General features: G+C 44.0%; 25 non-coding genes across 25 annotated transcripts; all 25 read left to right on the top strand.

Moving 5' to 3' along the window:
• Window positions 1-211: 211 nt before the first annotated feature.
• On the top strand, window positions 212-284 carry trnaf-gaa. The gene has a single exon. It is a non-coding gene; the product is annotated as a tRNA-Phe (tRNA).
• A 634-nt stretch (window positions 285-918) lies between these two features.
• trnap-agg lies at window positions 919-990 on the top strand. Its single transcript has one exon. It is a non-coding gene; the product is annotated as a tRNA-Pro (tRNA).
• A 485-nt stretch (window positions 991-1,475) lies between these two features.
• On the top strand, window positions 1,476-1,548 carry trnaf-gaa. Its single transcript has one exon. It is a non-coding gene; the product is annotated as a tRNA-Phe (tRNA).
• A 635-nt stretch (window positions 1,549-2,183) lies between these two features.
• trnap-agg lies at window positions 2,184-2,255 on the top strand. The gene has a single exon. It is a non-coding gene; the product is annotated as a tRNA-Pro (tRNA).
• Window positions 2,256-2,740: 485 nt separating this feature from the next.
• Window positions 2,741-2,813, top strand: trnaf-gaa. The gene has a single exon. It is a non-coding gene; the product is annotated as a tRNA-Phe (tRNA).
• A 637-nt stretch (window positions 2,814-3,450) lies between these two features.
• trnap-agg lies at window positions 3,451-3,522 on the top strand. Its single transcript has one exon. It is a non-coding gene; the product is annotated as a tRNA-Pro (tRNA).
• Window positions 3,523-4,003: 481 nt separating this feature from the next.
• Window positions 4,004-4,076, top strand: trnaf-gaa. Its single transcript has one exon. It is a non-coding gene; the product is annotated as a tRNA-Phe (tRNA).
• Window positions 4,077-4,710: 634 nt separating this feature from the next.
• On the top strand, window positions 4,711-4,782 carry trnap-agg. Its single transcript has one exon. It is a non-coding gene; the product is annotated as a tRNA-Pro (tRNA).
• A 490-nt stretch (window positions 4,783-5,272) lies between these two features.
• trnaf-gaa lies at window positions 5,273-5,345 on the top strand. Its single transcript has one exon. It is a non-coding gene; the product is annotated as a tRNA-Phe (tRNA).
• A 634-nt stretch (window positions 5,346-5,979) lies between these two features.
• Window positions 5,980-6,051, top strand: trnap-agg. Its single transcript has one exon. It is a non-coding gene; the product is annotated as a tRNA-Pro (tRNA).
• A 488-nt stretch (window positions 6,052-6,539) lies between these two features.
• On the top strand, window positions 6,540-6,612 carry trnaf-gaa. Its single transcript has one exon. It is a non-coding gene; the product is annotated as a tRNA-Phe (tRNA).
• A 637-nt stretch (window positions 6,613-7,249) lies between these two features.
• trnap-agg lies at window positions 7,250-7,321 on the top strand. Its single transcript has one exon. It is a non-coding gene; the product is annotated as a tRNA-Pro (tRNA).
• Window positions 7,322-7,801: 480 nt separating this feature from the next.
• Window positions 7,802-7,874, top strand: trnaf-gaa. The gene has a single exon. It is a non-coding gene; the product is annotated as a tRNA-Phe (tRNA).
• Window positions 7,875-8,510: 636 nt separating this feature from the next.
• On the top strand, window positions 8,511-8,582 carry trnap-agg. The gene has a single exon. It is a non-coding gene; the product is annotated as a tRNA-Pro (tRNA).
• A 485-nt stretch (window positions 8,583-9,067) lies between these two features.
• Window positions 9,068-9,141, top strand: trnaf-gaa. Its single transcript has one exon. It is a non-coding gene; the product is annotated as a tRNA-Phe (tRNA).
• A 638-nt stretch (window positions 9,142-9,779) lies between these two features.
• Window positions 9,780-9,851, top strand: trnap-agg. Its single transcript has one exon. It is a non-coding gene; the product is annotated as a tRNA-Pro (tRNA).
• Window positions 9,852-10,337: 486 nt separating this feature from the next.
• Window positions 10,338-10,410, top strand: trnaf-gaa. Its single transcript has one exon. It is a non-coding gene; the product is annotated as a tRNA-Phe (tRNA).
• A 636-nt stretch (window positions 10,411-11,046) lies between these two features.
• Window positions 11,047-11,118, top strand: trnap-agg. The gene has a single exon. It is a non-coding gene; the product is annotated as a tRNA-Pro (tRNA).
• A 479-nt stretch (window positions 11,119-11,597) lies between these two features.
• Window positions 11,598-11,670, top strand: trnaf-gaa. Its single transcript has one exon. It is a non-coding gene; the product is annotated as a tRNA-Phe (tRNA).
• Window positions 11,671-12,303: 633 nt separating this feature from the next.
• On the top strand, window positions 12,304-12,375 carry trnap-agg. The gene has a single exon. It is a non-coding gene; the product is annotated as a tRNA-Pro (tRNA).
• A 486-nt stretch (window positions 12,376-12,861) lies between these two features.
• On the top strand, window positions 12,862-12,934 carry trnaf-gaa. The gene has a single exon. It is a non-coding gene; the product is annotated as a tRNA-Phe (tRNA).
• A 634-nt stretch (window positions 12,935-13,568) lies between these two features.
• trnap-agg lies at window positions 13,569-13,640 on the top strand. The gene has a single exon. It is a non-coding gene; the product is annotated as a tRNA-Pro (tRNA).
• Window positions 13,641-14,128: 488 nt separating this feature from the next.
• trnaf-gaa lies at window positions 14,129-14,201 on the top strand. Its single transcript has one exon. It is a non-coding gene; the product is annotated as a tRNA-Phe (tRNA).
• A 637-nt stretch (window positions 14,202-14,838) lies between these two features.
• Window positions 14,839-14,910, top strand: trnap-agg. Its single transcript has one exon. It is a non-coding gene; the product is annotated as a tRNA-Pro (tRNA).
• A 479-nt stretch (window positions 14,911-15,389) lies between these two features.
• trnaf-gaa lies at window positions 15,390-15,462 on the top strand. Its single transcript has one exon. It is a non-coding gene; the product is annotated as a tRNA-Phe (tRNA).
• The last annotated feature ends 3,902 nt before the right edge of the window (window positions 15,463-19,364 follow it).

The following is a 19,364-nucleotide window of genomic DNA, read 5'->3' as shown; positions in this document are numbered from 1 at the left end:
GTTCAAATCCGTAACGAGTCCCCTTGCAGCTTCGAAACCACTTTTTTTTAAGGAGCGGCCTTTCGTCCTGCTTTTTTTGGCTCAATTTCAAGCATTGTTAGGTACTTGTTGTCTATCGATATCGACGTCTCGTACTTCTACTTGGTCTATTACCTGCGGGTTGCGTTAGGTTAAACCGTTAGCTCGGTCGGTTATGGTCTTGTGCCCCAATGCCGAAATAGCTCAGTTGGGAGAGCGTTAGACTGAAGATCTAAAGGTCCCTGGTTCGATCCCGGGTTTCGGCAGTGTGGAGCCTGCTGTCCTTTTTGGTCTACATTCTGATGATCACTGGCCAGTTACTTTTTCATTCACTCCTACTGAGTCATTCCTACACTGCAGGAGGGCAGACGTTCCTGCCGATTCTAGTGCCCATGGTGTAACGGTTAGCACTCTGGATTCTGAATCCTTTGAACCTGCTAGCTTTTGACCATCAGTGCTTGGCAAATTGCAGCCTACGTGACAACCTTCTCTGTGGCAGCGTGTTTTAAAAGGGAGTGTCACGGTGGCCTCCTTTAACCGTGCAACTTTGATGAATCAGTCATGATGAGTGTTCCCAAAGAATCCAGAAGAGACATTAAACTGAACAGGAACAACATAGAACTAAACTGAGCAGAATGGTGCCACCGTTACCTTCTGCTAAGAAGACAGTTTCTCTTGAGCGAAAACAGCATGATGTGTGTTGCAGTACCGCAATGTAGCCTTCTGCTGTTTAATTCAGCTCGTATATTTTGTTGTAGACATTTTAATCAAGATTTTACTCCGAAGGCAGTACGATCTAGGGCAATTATGCCAAAATCGAGTTTCTCAGAAATCCAGCCAGTTGCATGAGCCCTCTTTCTGCACTTGCCAGGTGTAGAGACAGACTGCTCAATGCCCAGTGGCTCGTTGGTCTAGGGGTATGATTCTCGCTTTGGGTGCGAGAGGTCCCGGGTTCAAATCCCGGGCGAGCCCACTTTGGAGCTTCTCCTTTGTTCCTATTCTGCAATTCAAACTTGGTCCAACGCTTTGTGCGTTAGATCACTTGCACTGAAAGGAGGCGTTGCTTCTGAGTTGACTCCAATGGGCTGTGCTGCTGGGAGATCTGTCAGAAAGGTCTTTTTAGAAAACTTCATGGCCCCTTGTGAACCTTATTTTCATATTTGCATCCGATGGATTGTTGGGTTTTGGGTATGTTTTTTTTTTTTTGTTCGTTTTTTTTTTTGCTTCAGGTGTTAGAGGTCTAGTGTTCAAATCCGTAACGAGTCCCCTTGCAGCTTCGAAACCACTTTTTTTTTAAGGAGCGGCCTTTCGTCCTGCTTTTTTTGGCACAATTTCAAGCATTGTTAGGTACTTGTTGTCTATCGATATCGACGTCTCGTACTTCTACTTGGTCTATTACCTGCGGGTTGCGTTAGGTTAAATCGTTAGCTCGGTCGGTTATGGTCTTGTGCCCCAATGCCGAAATAGCTCAGTTGGGAGAGCGTTAGACTGAAGATCTAAAGGTCCCTGGTTCGATCCCGGGTTTCGGCAGTGTGGAGCCTGCTGTCCTTTTTGGTCTACATTCTGATGATCACTGGCCAGTTACTTTTTCATTCACTCCTACTGAGTCATTCCTACACTGCAGGAGGGCAGACGTTCCTGCCGATTCTAGTGCCCATGGTGTAACGGTTAGCACTCTGGATTCTGAATCCTTTGAACCTGCTAGCTTTTGACCATCAGTGCTTGGCAAATTGCAGCCTACGTAACAACCTTCTCTGTGGCAGCGTGTTTTAAAAGGGAGTGTCACGGTGGCCTCCTTTAACCGTGCAACTTTGATGAATCAGTCATGATGAGTGTTCCCAAAGAATCCAGAAGAGACATTAAACTGAACAGGAACAACATAGAACTAAACTGAGCAGAATGGTGCCACCGTTACCTTCTGCTAAGAAGACAGTTTCTCTTGAGCGAAAACAGCATGATGTGTGTTTGCAGTACCGCAATGTAGCCTTCTGCTGTTTAATTCCGCTCGTATATTTTGTTGTAGACATTTTAATCAAGATTTTACTCCGAAGGCAGTACGATCTAGGGCAATTATGCCAAAATCGAGTTTCTCAGAAATCCAGCCAGTTGCATGAGCCCTCTTTCTGCACTTGCCAGGTGTAGAGACAGACTGCTCAATGCCCAGTGGCTCGTTGGTCTAGGGGTATGATTCTCGCTTAGGGTGCGAGAGGTCCCGGGTTCAAATCCCGGACGAGCCCACTTTGGAGCTTCTCCTTTGTTCCTATTCTGCAATTCAAACTTGGTCCAACGCTTTGTGCGTTAGATCACTTGCACTGAAAGGAGGCGTTGCTTCTGAGTTGACTCCAATGGGCTGTGCTGCTGGGAGATCTGTCAGAAAGGGCTTTTTAGAAAACTTCAATGGCCCTTGTGAACCTTCTTTTCATATTTGCATCCGATGGATTGTTGGTTTTGGGGTATGTGTTTTTTTTTTTTTTTGTTCGTTTTTTTTGCTTCAGGTGTTAGAGGTCTAGTGTTCAAATCCGTAACGAGTCCCCTTGCAGCTTCGAAACCACTTTTTTTTAAGGAGCGGCCTTTCGTCCTGCTTTTTTTGGCTCAATTTCAAGCATTGTTAGGTACTTGTTGTCTATCGATATCGACGTCTCGTACTTCTACTTGGTCTGTTACCTGCGGGTTGCGTTAGGTTAAAGCGTTAGCTCGGTCGGTTATGGTCTTGTGCCCCAATGCCGAAATAGCTCAGTTGGGAGAGCGTTAGACTGAAGATCTAAAGGTCCCTGGTTCGATCCCGGGTTTCGGCAGTGTGGAGCCTGCTGTCCTTTTTGGTCTACATTCTGATGATCACTGGCCAGTTACTTTTTCATTCACTCCTACTGAGTCATTCCTACACTGCAGGAGGGCAGACGTACCTGCCGATTCTTTTGCCCATGGTGTAACGGTTAGCACTCTGGATTCTGAATCCTTTGAACCTGCTAGCTTTTGACCATCAGTGCTTGGCAAATTGCAGCCTACGTAACAACCTTCTATGTGGCAGCGTGTTTTAAAAGGGAGTGTCACGGTGGCCTCCTTTAACCGTGCAACTTTGATGAATCAGTCATGATGAGTGTTCCCAAAGAATCCAGAAGAGACATTAAACTGAACAGGAACAACATAGAACTAAACTGAGCAGAATGGTGCCACCGTTACCTTCTGCTAAGAAGACAGTTTCTCTTGAGCGAAAACAGCATGATGTGTGTTTGCAGTACCGCAATGTAGCCTTCTGCTGTTTAATTCCGCTCGTATATTTTGTTGTAGACATTTTAATCAAGATTTTACTCCGAAGGCAGTACGATCTAGGGCAATTATGCCAAAATCGAGTTTCTCAGAAATCCAGCCAGTTGCATGAGCCCTCTTTCTGCACTTGCCAGGTGTTGAGACAGATACTGCTCAATGCCCAGTGGCTCGTTGGTCTAGGGGTATGATTCTCGCTTAGGGTGCGAGAGGTCCCGGGTTCAAATCCCGGACGAGCCCACTTTGGAGCTTCTCCTTTGTTCCTATTCTGCAATTCAAACTTGGTCCAACGCTTTGTGCGTTAGATCACTTGCACTGAAAGGAGGCGTTGCTTCTGAGTTGACTCCAATTGGCTGTGCTGCTGGGAGATCTGTCAGAAAGGGCTTTTTAGAAAACTTCATGGCCCTTGTGAACCTTCTTTTCATATTTGCATCCGATGGATTGTTGGTTTTGGGGTATGTGTTTTTTTTTGTTCGTTTTTTTTGCTTCAGGTGTTAGAGGTCTAGTGTTCAAATCCGTAACGAGTCCCCTTGCAGCTTCGAAACCACTTTTTTTTAAGGAGCGGCCTTTCGTCCTCTGCTTTTTTTGGCTCAATTTCAAGCATTGTTAGGTACTTGTTGTCTATCGATATCGACATCTCGTACTTCTACTTGGTCTATTACCTGCGGGTTGCGTTAGGGTTAAACCGTTAGCTTGGTCGGTTATGGTCTTGTGCCCCAATGCCGAAATAGCTCAGTTGGGAGAGCGTTAGACTGAAGATCTAAAGGTCCCTGGTTCGATCCCGGGTTTCGGCAGTGTGGAGCCTGCTGTCCTTTTTGGTCTACATTCTGATGATCACTGGCCAGTTACTTTTTCATTCACTCCTACTGAGTCATTCCTACACTGCAGGAGGGCAGACGTACCTGCCGATTCTAGTGCCCATGGTGTAACGGTTAGCACTCTGGATTCTGAATCCTTTGAACCTGCTAGCTTTTGACCATCAGTGCTTGGCAAATTGCAGCCTACGTAACAACCTTCTCTGTGGCAGCGTGTTTTAAAAGGGAGTGTCACGGTGGCCTCCTTTAACCGTGCAACTTTGATGAATCAGTCATGATGAGTGTTCCCAAAGAATCCAGAAGAGACATTAAACTGAACAGGAACAACATAGAACTAAACTGAGCAGAATGGTGCCACCGTTACCTTCTGCTAAGAAGACAGTTTCTCTTGAGCGAAAACAGCATGATGTGTGTGGCAGTACCGCAATGTAGCCTTCTGCTGTTTAATTCCGCTCGTATATTTTGTTGTAGACATTTTAATCAAGATTTTACTCCGAAGGCAGTACGATCTAGGGCAATTATGCCAAAATCGAGTTTCTCAGAAATCCAGCCAGTTGCATGAGCCCTCTTTCTGCACTTGCCAGGTGTAGAGACAGATTGCTCAATGCCCAGTGGCTCGTTGGTCTAGGGGTATGATTCTCGCTTAGGGTGCGAGAGGTCCCGGGTTCAAATCCCGGACGAGCCCACTTTGGAGCTTCTCCTTTGTTCCTATTCTGCAATTCAAACTTGGTCCAACGCTTTGTGCGTTAGATCACTTGCACTGAAAGGAGGCGTTGCTTCTGAGTTGACTCCAATGGGCTGTGCTGCTGGGAGATCTGTCAGAAAGGGCTTTTTTAGAAAACTTCATGGCCCTTGTGAACCTTCTTTTCATATTTGCATCCGATGGATTGTTGGTTTTGGGGTATGTGTGTTTTTTTTTTTTTTGTTGTTTTTCGTTTTTGCTTCAGGTGTTAGAGGTCTAGTGTTCAAATCCGTAACGAGTCCCCTTGCAGCTTCGAAACCACTTTTTTTTTAAGGAGCGGCCTTTCGTCCTGCTTTTTTTGGCTCAATTTCAAGCATTGTTAGGTACTTGTTGTCTATCGATATCGACGTCTCGTACTTCTACTTGGTCTATTACCTGCGGGTTGCGTTAGGTTAAACCGTTAGCTCGGTCGGTTATGGTCTTGTGCCCCAATGCCGAAATAGCTCAGTTGGGAGAGCGTTAGACTGAAGATCTAAAGGTCCCTGGTTCGATCCCGGGTTTCGGCAGTGTGGAGCCTGCTGTCCTTTTTGGTCTACATTCTGATGATCACTGGCCAGTTACTTTTTCATTCACTCCTACTGAGTCATTCCTACACTGCAGGAGGGCAGACGTTCCTGCCGATTCTAGTGCCCATGGTGTAACGGTTAGCACTCTGGATTCTGAATCCTTTGAACCTGCTAGCTTTTGACCATCAGTGCTTGGCAAATTGCAGCCTACGTAACAACCTTCTCTGTGGCAGCGTGTTTTAAAAGGGAGTGTCACGGTGGCCTCCTTTAACCGTGCAACTTTGATGAATCAGTCATGATGAGTGTTCCCAAAGAATCCAGAAGAGACATTAAACTGAACAGGAACAACATAGAACTAAACTGAGCAGAATGGTGCCACCGTTACCTTCTGCTAAGAAGACAGTTTCTCTTGAGCGAAAACAGCATGATGTGTGTTGCAGTACCGCAATGTAGCCTTCTGCTGTTTAATTCCGCTCGTATATTTTGTTGTAGACATTTTAATCAAGATTTTACTCCGAAGGCAGTACGATCTAGGGCAATTATGCCAAAATCGAGTTTCTCAGAAATCCAGGCAGTTGCATGAGCCCTCTTTCTGCACTTGCCAGGTGTAGAGACAGACTGCTCAATGCCCAGTGGCTCGTTGGTCTAGGGGTATGATTCTCGCTTAGGGTGCGAGAGGTCCCGGGTTCAAATCCCGGACGAGCCCACTTTGGAGCTTCTCCCTTTGTTCCTATTCTGCAATTCAAACTTGGTCCAACGCTTTGTGCGTTAGATCACTTGCACTGAAAGGAGGCGTTGCTTCTGAGTTGACTCCAATGGGCTGTGCTGCTGGGAGATCTGTCAGAAAGGGCTTTTTAGAAAACTTCATGGCCCTTGTGAACCTTCTTTTCATATTTGCATCCGATGGATTGTTGGTTTTGGGGTATGTTTTTTTTTTTTTTTGTTCGTTTTTTTTTTTTTGCTTCAGGAGTTAGAGGTCTAGTGTTCAAATCCGTAACGAGTCCCCTTGCAGCTTGAAACCACTTTTTTTTTAAGGAGCGGCCTTTCGTCCTGCTTTTTTTGGGGCAATTTCAAGCATTGTTAGGTACTTGTTGTCTATCGATATCGACGTCTCGTACTTCTACTTGGTCTGTTACCTGCGGGTTGCGTTAGGTTAAACCGTTAGCTCGGTCGGTTATGGTCTTGTGCCCCAATGCCGAAATAGCTCAGTTGGGAGAGCGTTAGACTGAAGATCTAAAGGTCCCTGGTTCGATCCCGGGTTTCGGCAGTGTGGAGCCTGCTGTCCTTTTTGGTCTACATTCTGATGATCACTGGCCAGTTACTTTTTCATTCACTCCTACTGAGTCATTCCTACACTGCAGGAGGGCAGACGTTCCTGCCGATTCTAGTGCCCATGGTGTAACGGTCAGCACTCTGGATTCTGAATCCTTTGAACCTGCTAGCTTTTGACCATCAGTGCTTGGCAAATTGCAGCCTACGTAACAACCTTCTCTGTGGCAGCGTGTTTTAAAAGGGAGTGTCACGGTGGCCTCCTTTAACCGTGCAACTTTGATGAATCAGTCATGATGAGTGTTCCCAAAGAATCCAGAAGAGACATTAAACTGAACAGGAACAACATAGAACTAAACTGAGCAGAATGGTGCCACCGTTACCTTCTGCTAAGAAGACAGTTTCTCTTGAGCGAAAACAGCATGATGTGTGTGGCAGTACCGCAATGTAGCCTTCTGCTGTTTAATTCGCTCGTATATTTTGTTGTAGACATTTTAATCAAGATTTTACTCCGAAGGCAGTACGATCTAGGGCAATTATGCCAAAATCGAGTTTCTCAGAAATCCAGCCAGTTGCATGAGCCCTCTTTCTGCACTTGCCAGGTGTAGAGACAGACTGATTGCTCAATGCCCAGTGGCTCGTTGGTCTAGGGGTATGATTCTCGCTTAGGGTGCGAGAGGTCCCGGGTTCAAATCCCAGACGAGCCCACTTTGGAGCTTCTCCTTTGTTCCTATTCTGCAATTCAAACTTGGTCCAACGCTTTGTGCGTTAGATCACTTGCACTGAAAGGAGGCGTTGCTTCTGAGTTGACTCCAATGGGCTGTGCTGCTGGGAGATCTGTCAGAAAGGGCTTTTTAGAAAACTTCATGGCCCTTGTGAACCTTCTTTTCATATTTGCATCCGATGGATTGTTGGTTTTGGGGTATGTGTTTTTTTTTTGTTCGTTTTTTTTTGCTTCAGGTGTTAGAGGTCTAGTGTTCAAATCCGTAACGAGTCCCCTTGCAGCTTCGAAACCACTTTTTTTTAAGGAGCGGCCTTTCGTCCTGCTTTTTTTGGCACAATTTCAAGCATTGTTAGGTACTTGTTGTCTATCGATATCGACGTCTCGTACTTCTACTTGGTCTATTACCTGCGGGTTGCGTTAGGTTAAACCGTTAGCTCGGTCGGTTATGGTCTTGTGCCCCAATGCCGAAATAGCTCAGTTGGGAGAGCGTTAGACTGAAGATCTAAAGGTCCCTGGTTCGATCCCGGGTTTCGGCAGTGTGGAGCCTGCTGTCCTTTTTGGTCTACATTCTGATGATCACTGGCCAGTTACTTTTTCATTCACTCCTACTGAGTCATTCCTACACTGCACGAGGGCAGACGTTCCTGCCGATTCTAGTGCCCATGGTGTAACGGTTAGCACTCTGGATTCTGAATCCTTTGAACCTGCTAGCTTTTGACCATCAGTGCTTGGCAAATTGCAGCCTACGTAACAACCTTCTCTGTGGCAGCGTTTTTTTAAAAGGGAGTGTCACGGTGGCCTCCTTTAACCGTGCAACTTTGAGGAATCAGTCATGATGAGTGTTCCCAAAGAATCCAGAAGAGACATTAAACTGAACAGGAACAACATAGAACTAAACTGAGCAGAATGGTGCCACCGTTACCTTCTGCTAAGAAGACAGTTTCTCTTGAGCGAAAACAGCATGATGTGTGTTTGCAGTACCGCAATGTAGCCTTCTGCTGTTTAATTCCGCTCGTATATTTTGTTGTAGACATTTTAATCAAGATTTTACTCCGAAGGCAGTACGATCTAGGGCAATTATGCCAAAATCGAGTTTCTCAGAAATCCAGCCAGTTGCATGAGCCCTCTTTCTGCACTTGCCAGGTGTAGAGACAGACTGCTCAATGCCCAGTGGCTCGTTGGTCTAGGGGTATGATTCTCGCTTAGGGTGCGAGAGGTCCCGGGTTCAAATCCTGGGCGAGCCCACTTTGGAGCTTCTCCTTTGTTCCTATTCTGCAATTCAAACTTGGTCCAACGCTTTGTGCGTTAGATCACTTGCACTGAAAGGAGGCGTTGCTTCTGAGTTGACTCCAATGGGCTGTGCTGCTGGGAGATCTGTCAGAAAGGGCTTTTTAGAAAACTTCATGGCCCTTGTGAACCTTCTTTTCATATTTGCATCCGATGGATTGTTGGTTTTGGGGTATGTTTTTTTTTTTTTTCGTTTTTCTTTTTGCTTCAGGTGTTAGAGGTCTAGTGTTCAAATCCGTAACGGGTCCCCTTGCAGCTTTGAAACCACTTTTTTTTAAGGAGCGGCCTTTCGTCCTGCTTTTTTTTTTGGCTCAATTTCAAGCATTGTTAGGTACTTGTTGTCTATCGATATCGTCGTCTCGTACTTCTACTTGGTCTATTACCTGCGGGTTGCGTTAGGTTAAACCGTTAGCTCGGTCGGTTATGGTCTTGTGGCCCCAATGCCGAAATAGCTCAGTTGGGAGAGCGTTAGACTGAAGATCTAATAGGTCCCTGGTTCGATCCCGGGTTTTGGCAGTGTGGAGCCTGCTGTCCTTTTTGGTCTACATTCTGATGATCACTGGCCAGTTACTTTTTCATTCACTCCTACTGAGTCATTCCTACACTGCAGGAGGGCAGACGTTCCTGCCGATTCTAGTGCCCATGGTGTAACGGTTAGCACTCTGGATTCTGAATCCTTTGAACCTGCTAGCTTTTGACCATCAGTGCTTGGCAAATTGCAGCCTACGTAACAACCTTCTCTGTGGCAGCGTGTTTATAAAAAGGGAGTGTCACGGTGGCCTCCTTTAACCGTGCAACTTTGATGAATCAGTCATGATGAGTGTTCCCAAAGAATCCAGAAGAGACATTAAACTGAACAGGAACAACATAGAACTAAACTGAGCAGAATGGTGCCACCGTTACCTTCTGCTAAGAAGACAGTTTCTCTTGAGCGAAAAACAGCATGATGTGTGTTTGCAGTACCGCAATGTAGCCTTCTGCTGTTTAATTCCGCTCGTATATTTTGTTGTAGACATTTTAATCAAGATTTTACTCCGAAGGCAGTACGATCTAGGGCAATTATGCCAAAATCGAGTTTCTCAGAAATCCAGCCAGTTGCATGAGCCCTCTTTCTGCACTTGCCAGGTGTAGAGACAGACTGCTCAATGCCCAGTGGCTCGTTGGTCTAGGGGTATGATTCTCGCTTAGGGTGCGAGAGGTCCCGGGTTCAAATCCCGGACGAGCCCACTTTGGAGCTTCTCCTTTGTTCCTATTCTGCAATTCAAACTTGGTCCAACGCTTTGTGCGTTAGATCACTTGCACTGAAAGGAGGCGTTGCTTCTGAGTTGACTCCAATGGGCTGTGCTGCTGGGAGATCTGTCAGAAAGGGCTTTTTAGAAAACTTCATGGCCCTTGTGAACCTTCTTTTCATATTTGCATCCGATGGATTGTTGGTTTTGGGGTATGTTTTTTTTTTTTTGTTCGTTTTTTTTTGCTTCAGGTGTTAGAGGTCTAGTGTTCAAATCCGTAACGAGTCCCCTTGCAGCTTTGAAACCACTTTTTTTTTTAAGGAGCGGCCTTTTTCGTCCTGCTTTTTTTTGGCTCAATTTCAAGCATTGTTAGGTACTTGTTGTCTATCGATATCGACGTCTCGTACTTCTACTTGGTCTGTTACCTGCGGGTTGCGTTAGGTTAAACCGTTAGCTCGGTCGGTTACGGTCTTGTGCCCCAATGCCGAAATAGCTCAGTTGGGAGAGCGTTAGACTGAAGATCTAAAGGTCCCTGGTTCGATCCCGGGTTTCGGCAGTGTGGAGCCTGCTGTCCTTTTTGGTCTACATTCTGATGATCACTGGCCAGTTACTTTTTCATTCACTCCTACTGAGTCATTCCTACACTGCAGGAGGGCAGACGTTCCTGCCGATTCTAGTGCCCATGGTGTAACGGTTAGCACACTCTGGATTCTGAATCCTTTGAACCTGCTAGCTTTTGACCATCAGTGCTTGGCAAATTGCAGCCTACGTAACAACCTTCTCTGTGGCAGCGTGTTTTAAAAGGGAGTGTCACGGTGGCCTCCTTTAACCGTGCAACTTTGATGAATCAGTCATGATGAGTGTTCCCAAAGAATCCAGAAGAGACATTAAACTGAACAGGAACAACATAGAACTAAACTGAGCAGAATGGTGCCACCGTTACCTTCTGCTAAGAAGACAGTTTCTCTTGAGCGAAAACAGCATGATGTGTGTTGCAGTACCGCAATGTAGCCTTCTGCTGTTTAATTCAGCTCGTATATTTTGTTGTAGACATTTTAATCAAGATTTTACTCCGAAGGCAGTACGATCTAGGGCAATTATGCCAAAATCGAGTTTCTCAGAAATCCAGCCAGTTGCATGAGCCCTCTTTCTGCACTTGCCAGGTGTAGAGACAGACTGCTCAATGCCCAGTGGCTCGTTGGTCTAGGGGTATGATTCTCGCTTAGGGTGCGAGAGGTCCCGGGTTCAAATCCCGGACGAGCCCACTTTGGAGCTTCTCCTTTGTTCCTATTCTGCAATTCAAACTTGGTCCAACACTTTGTGCGTTAGATCACTTGCACTGAAAGGAGGCGTTGCTTCTGAGTTGACTCCAATGGGCTGTGCTGCTGGGAGATCTGTCAGAAAGGGCTTTTTAGAAAACTTCATGGCCCTTGTGAACCTTCTTTTCATATTTGCATCCGATGGATTGTTGGTTTTGGGGTATGTGTTTTTTTTTTGTTCGTTTTTTTTGCTTCAGGTGTTAGAGGTCTAGTGTTCAAATCCGTAACGAGTCCCCTTGCAGCTTCGAAACCACTTTTTTTTAAGGAGCGGCCTTTCGTCCTGCTTTTTTTGGCTCAATTTCAAGCATTGTTAGGTACTTGTTGTCTATCGATATCGACGTCTCGTACTTCTACTTGGTCTATTACCTGCGGGTTGCGTTAGGTTAAACCGTTAGCTCGGTCGGTTATGGTCTTGTGCCCCAATGCCGAAATAGCTCAGTTGGGAGAGCGTTAGACTGAAGATCTAAAGGTCCCTGGTTCGATCCCGGGTTTTGGCAGTGTGGAGCCTGCTGTCCTTTTTGGTCTACATTCTGATGATCACTGGCCAGTTACTTTTTCATTCACTCCTACTGAGTCATTCCTACACTGCACGAGGCAGACGTTCCTGCCGATTCTAGTGCCCATGGTGTAACGGTTAGCACTCTGGATTCTGAATCCTTTGAACCTGCTAGCTTTTGACCATCAGTGCTTGGCAAATTGCAGCCTACGTAACAACCTTCTCTGTGGCAGCGTGTTTTAAAAGGGAGTGTCACGGTGGCCTCCTTTAACCGTGCAACTTTGATGAATCAGTCATGATGAGTGTTCCCAAAGAATCCAGAAGAGACATTAAACTGAACAGGAACAACATAGAACTAAACTGAGCAGAGTGGTGCCACCGTTACCTTCTGCTAAGAAGACAGTTTCTCTTGAGCGAAAACAGCATGATGTGTGTGGCAGTACCGCAATGTAGCCTTCTGCTGTTTAATTCCGCTCGTATATTTTGTTGTAGACATTTTAATCAAGATTTTACTCCGAAGGCAGTACGATCTAGGGCAATTATGCCAAAATCGAGTTTCTCAGAAATCCAGCCAGTTGCATGAGCCCTCTTTCTGCACTTGCCAGGTGTAGAGACAGACTGCTCAATGCCCAGTGGCTCGTTGGTCTAGGGGTATGATTCTCGCTTAGGGTGCGAGAGGTCCCGGGTTCAAATCCCGGACGAGCCCACTTTGGAGCTTCTCCTTTGTTCCTATTCTGCAATTCAAACTTGGTCCAACGCTTTGTGCGTTAGATCACTTGCACTGAAAGGAGGCGTTGCTTCTGAGTTGACTCCAATGGGCTGTGCTGCTGGGAGATCTGTCAGAAAGGGCTTTTTAGAAAACTTCATGGCCCTTGTGACCTCCTTCTTTTCATATTTGCATCCGATGGATTGTTGGTTTTGGGGTATGTGTTTTTTTTTTGTTCGTTTTTTTTGCTTCAGGTGTTAGAGGTCTAGTGTTCAAATCCGTAACGAGTCCCCTTGCAGCTTCGAAACCACTTTTTTTTTTTAAGGAGCGGCCTTTCGTCCTGCTTTTTTTTTGGCTCAATTTCAAGCATTGTTAGGTACTTGTTGTCTATCGATATCGACGTCTCGTACTTCTACTTGGTCTATTACCTGCGGGTTGCGTTAGGTTAAACCGTTAGCTCGGTCGGTTATGGTCTTGTGCCCCAATGCCGAAATAGCTCAGTTGGGAGAGCGTTAGACTGAAGATCTAAAGGTCCCTGGTTCGATCCCGGGTTTCGGCAGTGTGGAGCCTGCTGTCCTTTTTGGTCTACATTCTGATGATCACTGGCCAGTTACTTTTTCATTCACTCCTACTGAGTCATTCCTACACTGCAGGAGGGCAGACGTTCCTGCCGATTCTAGTGCCCATGGTGTAACGGTTAGCACTCTGGATTCTGAATCCTTTGAACCTGCTAGCTTTTGACCATCAGTGCTTGGCAAATTGCAGCCTACGTAACAACCTTCTCTGTGGCAGCGTGTTTTAAAAGGGAGTGTCACGGTGGCCTCCTTTAACCGTGCAACTTTGATGAATCAGTCATGATGAGTGTTCCCAAAGAATCCAGAAGAGACATTAAACTGAACAGGAACAACATAGAACTAAACTGAGCAGAATGGTGCCACCGTTACCTTCTGCTAAGAAGACAGTTTCTCTTGAGCGAAAACAGCATGATGTGTGTGGCAGTACCGCAATGTAGCCTTCTGCTGTTTAATTCCGCTCGTATATTTTGTTGTAGACATTTTAATCAAGATTTTACTCCGAAGGCAGTACGATCTAGGGCAATTATGCCAAAATCGAGTTTCTCAGAAATCCAGCCAGTTGCATGAGCCCTCTTTCTGCACTTGCCAGGTGTAGAGACAGATTGCTCAATGCCCAGTGGCTCGTTGGTCTAGGGGTATGATTCTCGCTTAGGGTGCGAGAGGTCCCGGGTTCAAATCCCGGACGAGCCCACTTTGGAGCTTCTCCTTTGTTCCTATTCTGCAATTCAAACTTGGTCCAACACTTTGTGCGTTAGATCACTTGCACTGAAAGGAGGCGTTGCTTCTGAGTTGACTCCAATGGGCTGTGCTGCTGGGAGATCTGTCAGAAAGGGCTTTTTAGAAAACTTCATGGCCCTTGTGAACCTTCTTTTCATATTTGCATCCGATGGATTGTTGGTTTTTGGGGTATGTGTTTTTTTTTTTTTGTTCGTTTTTTTTGTTTTGCTTCAGGTGTTAGAGGTCTAGTGTTCAAATCCGTAACGAGTCCCCTTGCAGCTTCGAAACCACTTTTTTTTAAGGAGCGGCCTTTCGTCCTGCTTTTTTTGGCTCAATTTCAAGCATTGTTAGGTACTTGTTGTCTATCGATATCGACGTCTCGTACTTCTACTTGGTCTATTACCTGCGGGTTGCGTTAGGTTAAACCGTTAGCTCGGTCGGTTATGGTCTTGTGCCCCAATGCCGAAATAGCTCAGTTGGGAGAGCGTTAGACTGAAGATCTAAAGGTCCCTGGTTCGATCCCGGGTTTCGGCAGTGTGGAGCCTGCTTGTCCTTTTTGGTCTACATTCTGATGATCACTGGCCAGTTACTTTTTCATTCACTCCTACTGAGTCATTCCTACACTGCAGGAGGGCAGACGTTCCTGCCGATTCTAGTGCCCATGGTGTAACGGTTAGCACTCTGGATTCTGAATCCTTTGAACCTGCTAGCTTTTGACCATCAGTGCTTGGCAAATTGCAGCCTACGTAACAACCTTCTCTGTGGCAGCGTGTTTTAAAAGGGAGTGTCACGGTGGCCTCCTTTAACCGTGCAACTTTGATGAATCAGTCATGATGAGTGTTCCCAAAGAATCCAGAAGAGACATTAAACTGAACAGGAACAACATAGAACTAAACTGAGCAGAATGGTGCCACCGTTACCTTCTGCTAAGAAGACAGTTTCTCTTGAGAGCTAAAACAGCATGATGTGTGTGGCAGTACCGCAATGTAGCCTTCTGCTGTTTAATTCAGCTCGTATATTTTGTTGTAGACATTTTAATCAAGATTTTACTCCGAAGGCAGTACGATCTAGGGCAATTATGCCAAAATCGAGTTTCTCAGAAATCCAGCCAGTTGCATGAGCCCTCTTTCTGCACTTGCCAGGTGTAGAGACAGACTGCTCAATGCCCAGTGGCTCGTTGGTCTAGGGGTATGATTCTCGCTTAGGGTGCGAGAGGTCCCGGGTTCAAATCCCGGACGAGCCCACTTTGGAGCTTCTCCTTTGTTCCTATTCTGCAATTCAAACTTGGTCCAACGCTTTGTGCGTTAGATCACTTGCACTGAAAGGAGGCGTTGCTTCTGAGTTGACTCCAATGGGCTGTGCTGCTGGGAGATCTGTCAGAAAGGGCTTTTTAGAAAACTTCATGGCCCTTGTGAACCTTCTTTTCATATTTGCATCCGATGGATTGTTGGTTTTTGGGGTATGTGGTTTTTTTTTGTTCGTTTTTTTTGCTTCAGGTGTTAGAGGTCTGGTGTTCAAATCGTAACGAGTCCCCTTGCAGCTTTGAAACCACTTTTTTTTAAGGAGCGGCCTTTCGTCCTGCTTTTTTTGGCTCAATTTCAAGCATTGTTAGGTACTTGTTGTCTATCGATATCGACGTCTCGTACTTCTACTTGGTCTATTACCTGCGGGTTGCGTTAGGTTAAACCGTTAGCTCGGTCGGTTATGGTCTTGTGCCCCAATGCTGAAATAGCTCAGTTGGGAGAGCGTTAGACTGAAGATCTAAAGGTCCCTGGTTCGATCCCGGGTTTCGGCAGTGTGGAGCCTGCTGTCCTTTTTGGTCTACATTCTGATGATCACTGGCCAGTTACTTTTTTCATTCACTCCTACTGAGTCATTCCTACACTGCAGGAGGGCAGACGTTCCTGCCGATTCTAGTGCCCATGGTGTAACGGTTAGCACTCTGGATTCTGAATCCTTTGAACCTGCTAGCTTTTGACCATCAGTGCTTGGCAAATTGCAGCCTACGTAACAACCTTCTCTGTGGCAGCGTGTTTTAAAAGGGAGTGTCACGGTGGCCTCCTTTAACCGTGCAACTTTGATGAATCAGTCATGATGAGTGTTCCCAAAGAATCCAGAAGAGACATTAAACTGAACAGGAACAACATAGAACTAAACTGAGCAGAATGGTGCCACCGTTACCTTCTGCCAATTCAAACTTGGTCCAACACTTTGTGAGTTAGAGCACTTGCACTGAAAGGAGGCGTTGCTTCTGAGTTGACTCCAATGGGCTGTGCTGCTTGGAGAGCTGTCAGAAAGGGCTTTTTGGAAAACTTCATGACCCTTGTGAACCTTCTTTTGACATTTGCATCCGATGGATTGTTGGTTTTGGGGTATGTGTTTTTTTTTTTTTTTTTTTTTTTTTTTTTGCTTCAGGTTTGAGAGGTCTAGTGTTCAAACCCGGAACGAGTCCCGAAATAGCTCAGTTGGGAGAGCATTAGACTGAAGATCTAAAGGTCTCTGGTTCGGTACTTATCTTCTGTTGAGTACCTCAAGGCTCAGTACTAGGACCATTACTCTTCACGTTTTACATCTTACCCTTGGGAGATATCATCAGGAAACACGGTGTTAGCTTTCACCTTTATGCTGATGATACTCAGCTCTATATTTCTTCACAGCCCGGCAAAATATAATATAACATAATAACAGAATGCAAAGTCGATATAAAAAACTGGATGTCGAGTAATTTCTTACTGCTAAATTCTGAATTCTGTTAATTATAGGACCTAAAAACTCTGCATGTAATAACCTAGAACGCTGTCTAAGACTTGATCGCTGCCCTGTCAATTCTTCATCATCAGTTAGGAACCTAGGTGTGCTATTTGACAGCAATCTTTCCTTAGAAAGCCATGTTTCTAGCATTTTTAAAACTGGATTTTTCCATCTCAAAAATACATCTAAATTACGGCCTATGCTCTCAATGTCAAATGCAGAAATGATAATCCATGCGTTTATGACCTCAAGGTTAGACTATTGTAATGCTTTATTGGGTGGTTGTTCTGCATGCTTAATAAACAAACTCCAGTTAGTCCAAAATGCACCAGCTAGAGTTCTTACTAGAACCAGGAAGTATGACCATATTAGCCCAGTCCTGTCAACACTGCACTGGCTCCCTATCAAACATCATATAGATTTTAAAATCTTGCTTATTACTTATAAAGCCCTGAATGGTTTAGCACCTCAGTAGTTGAATGAGCTCTTGTTACATTATAATCCTCCTCGTCCGCTGCGTTCTCAAAACTCAGGCAATTTGATAATACGTAGAATATCAAAATCAACTGCAGGTGGTAGATCCTTTTCCTATTTAGCGCCTAAACTCTGCAATAACCTACCTAACATTGTTCGGGAGGCAGACACACTCTTGCAGTTTAAATCTAGATTAAAGACCCGTCTCTTTAACCTGGTTTACACATAACACACTAATACGCTTCTAATATCCAAATCATTTTTAGGGTTGATTAATTAGATAAACCGGAACCGGGAACACTTCCTATAACACCTGATGTACTTGCTACATCATTAGAAGAATGGCATCTATGCTAATATTAGTCTGTTTCTCTCTTATTCCGAGGTCACCGTAGCCACCAGTTCCAGTCTGTATCCAGCCCAGATGGCGGATCATGACCTAGAAAAGACCTCTACAGCCCTGAAAGACAGCGGAAGACCAGGACAACTAGAGCCCCAGATACAGATCCCCTGCAAAGACCTTGTCTCAGACGGCCACCGGGACAAGACCACAGGAAACAGATGATTCTTCTGCACAATCTGACTTTGCTGCAGCCTGGAATAGAACTGCTGATTTCGTCTGGTCAGAAGAGAACTGGCCCCCTGACTGAGCCTGGTTTCTCCCAAGGTTTTTTCTCCATTCTGTCACCGATGGAGTTTTGGTTCCTTGCCGCTGTTGCCTCTGGCTTGCTTAGTTGGGGACACTTCATTTACAGCGATAACATTGACTTGATTGCAAATGATTGCACAGATACTATTTAAACTGAACTGAGATGATGACATCACTGAATTCAATGAGGAACTGCCTTTAACTGTCATTTTGCATTATTGACACACTGTTTTCCTTATTAATGTTGTTCAGTTGTTTTGACACAATCTTTTTTTGTTTAAAGCGCTATATAAATAAAGGTGACTTGACTTGACATATAAGTGAATTTGATGTATTTATCCTACATAAACCACTTTAAAAGCATATTGTCTACTGTTCGATGTTTCCCTAAAGCCACTGGGTGACGGTGAGCCCGGGTGAGAGGGCCCTTTCATTGCTGCTTGCAGCTTTAATTATTATTTTTTTTTTAATTAACACAGTTAAATCTGAGTGATGGGGTGGAAACCAATGATTTTATATCATATTTATATTTTTAATTTTATCTTTTATATTTATTATATATTTATGAAACTGTATGAATATGCATGTGTTTGGATTAAAATTCAGTATCAATTGCATTTTTTTTTCTTTTTTTTTTACAAAATATAGTTTTTTTAAAGTTTTTTTTTTTTTTTTTTTTTTTTTTTTTTTTTAAATATATGTTTTTTTTTATGTTTTGATATTTATCTGAAAGCCTTGAGATATATCTGAAAGCTTAATGAAGCCTCAAGTTAGGTGTAGTTTTAAAGATTTCATTTGTTTGGCTCATTTAAGAATTTCCATAGGATTCAATAGGCCCCTCTAGTGGATGTAATCATAAAATGCAATTTTATGTATTTTTTTCCCCACCAGATGGCATCAGAAACACTCAGTCACCTAGTAGTATAAATATGCAGAAATTGTGTCTTTCTTTTTTTGTGAAAAAAAAAAGTATTAAAATATGCTAATTTTCATAAAAATATCCAGAATTTAATGGGAATAAAATAAAATTCACCAAATAAAAATAAAATAATTCACCAAAAAAAAAAAAAGCCGCCTATATATATATATATATATATATATATATATATATATATATATATATATATATATATATATATATATATATATATATAATGGACCCTTATAAGCTAATTAGTGTCATTTTTGGCTGTATATACTGATCATGTTTCATACTTTTTCCTTACAAAAATTAAGGATGATTTTATTATAGTAAAAGTACAGTAACCATGTTTTTTCTCTCAAATGAATTACTATTTGTATTTAGTTTTACGACAAATTCCATGGTTAAAATACTGTTAATGTAACAAAACCATGGTCAATTTGTAGTAAATAGTAACCATTGTCATTGGATTTATAGTTAAACTATGATTAATTTTCGTAAGGGATGTGTTGTTGTCTGCCCTAGCTCCCTCTAAAGCTATTATAAAACGATATGATTACTTGTCTGCTAAATTACAACTGTAACTTTACAATATATAATGATGTCCTTAGTACAGTATTTTGAGTGATGAGTAATGGGCTACTACTGCTTAACTAAGTGAACAAAGACAAAACTACAATAGCCTATTTTCAGATGAAACTGACCTGTACTTGAAATCCTAAACAGTAGTTTTGCTTCTTGGCTCCACCCGGGAGCAGTCCATGCCTGCACTTTTTTTAAAACTGCTGTGTCAAAATAATAGATTGCACCTCAAAATCCTCATCTGAGTCACATATCTGTCTCAATCTTTGAAACTGGCCATACGGAATATTCTTAATTAACCATGGAGAAGGTAAACTTT

The sequence above is a fragment of the Cyprinus carpio genome, chromosome B11 (genome assembly GCF_018340385.1).
Source record: "Cyprinus carpio isolate SPL01 chromosome B11, ASM1834038v1, whole genome shotgun sequence".
Classification (NCBI taxonomy): Eukaryota; Metazoa; Chordata; class Actinopteri; order Cypriniformes; family Cyprinidae; genus Cyprinus; species Cyprinus carpio.
This window is presented reverse-complemented; position numbering and strand designations above follow the sequence as displayed.